The sequence below is a fragment of the Macrotis lagotis genome, chromosome 3, assembly GCF_037893015.1.
Source record: "Macrotis lagotis isolate mMagLag1 chromosome 3, bilby.v1.9.chrom.fasta, whole genome shotgun sequence".
Lineage (NCBI taxonomy): Eukaryota > Metazoa > Chordata > Mammalia > Peramelemorphia > Peramelidae > Macrotis > Macrotis lagotis.
The window spans coordinates 298,623,847-298,625,307 of NC_133660.1; the positions used below are offsets into that span (position 1 = coordinate 298,623,847).

At 35.4% G+C, this 1,461-nt stretch overlaps 1 pseudogene; it reads left to right on the forward strand.

The window, feature by feature from the left end:
* Positions 1-224: 224 nt before the first annotated feature.
* LOC141516896 (olfactory receptor 5W2-like) lies at positions 225-1,153 on the forward strand (annotated as a pseudogene).
* The last annotated feature ends 308 nt before the right edge of the window (positions 1,154-1,461 follow it).

A 1,461-nucleotide genomic window follows, 5' to 3' on the forward strand; every position in this document is an offset into this window, starting at 1 on the left:
TACAGTTGGGTGGTCTCTTTACATCTTCAGTTATTTTGCCTGGATAAGATGAAGTTTAATAATTTTCTTTGACATGAATAAATAATGAACAGGGACTATCTTTCTCATTCCTACAGATGAGAAACAATCTGAAAGTCCTGTACTCAGCAGCTTCACAACAAAGTAAAAGAGAATCCCTTCACTTGTCAGTTTCCTGTACTTAGTGATAAAGGAAAGGGGAAAAAATGATGGAGAATTACACCATTCCAACTGCATTCATCCTCTTGGGAATCACCTCTGCTCAGGAGTTAAAAGTGGCATTTTTTGTTCTCTTTCTCATCGTTTATTTGATGACTCTTATAGCAAATGTTGAGATGATCGTCTTAATCAAGATAGACTCCCAACTCCATTTGCCCATGTACTTCTTCCTTAGCCACCTGTCCTTCGGTGACCTCTGCTACTCCTCTGCTGTTGGCCCCAAGATGCTGGTAGACTACTTTGCCACAGACAAATCCATTCCCTTCATTGGTTGTGCTCTGCAATTCTATGTCTTCTGCTCCTTTACAGATTCTGAGTGCTTAATATTATCAGTAATGACCTTTGATCATTATATGGCTATCAGTAACCCTTTGCTTTATACAGTGAATATGTCAAGTAGGGTTTGCTATTTATTAATTGATGGTGTTTACATGGTGTCTATGGTGGATGCTCTAATTCATACCACATTAACGTTCACACTGAATTTCTGCAGGTCCAATGAAATCAATCATTTCTTCTGTGATATTCTTCCTCTTTTATTGAGCTCTTGCTCTGATACCCATGTCAATGAGTTGAAGATCTTCACTGTCTTTGGTTTTATTGAAATAGTCACCATTTTATCAGTCCTCATATCTTATTATTATATAATTTTGTTCTGTGCTTAGGATCCATTCCACTGAGGGCAGGTGCAAAACATTTTCAACCTGTACTTCTCATTTAACTGCTTTCCTAATCTTCCAGGGTACTATTCTTTTATCTACTTAAGGCCTAGTTCTACCTATTCATTAGACCAAGACAAAATGACCTCCTTCTTTTACACCCTTGTCATTCCTATGTTGAACCCCTTGATCTACAGTTTGAGAAAAAAAATGTGATAGGGACCCTGGGAAAACTGAAAAATAAAATAAGTTCTTAATATTGGTTGCTATTATCTCAATGAACTGAGATAATTCTACAAATAGTAGATAATTCTAGGCAATAGTAGAAACCTCAGAATTCAAGAACTCAATTCAATCCATTAAAGTCACATGATTTGCTTTAAATTTCATTGAGGTGTCAACATTAATTTTTCACTACATGAACATTGAATCTCAACAGGTCAAAGGAACATCAGAGTTCACCTATTCTAATCTATATTTAAAAAGAAATTTATTCCAAAATGTTTCTTACAGTTTTCTAAATGTCAAATATTACTTCAAAAGATATGTGTAGACATTCATACAC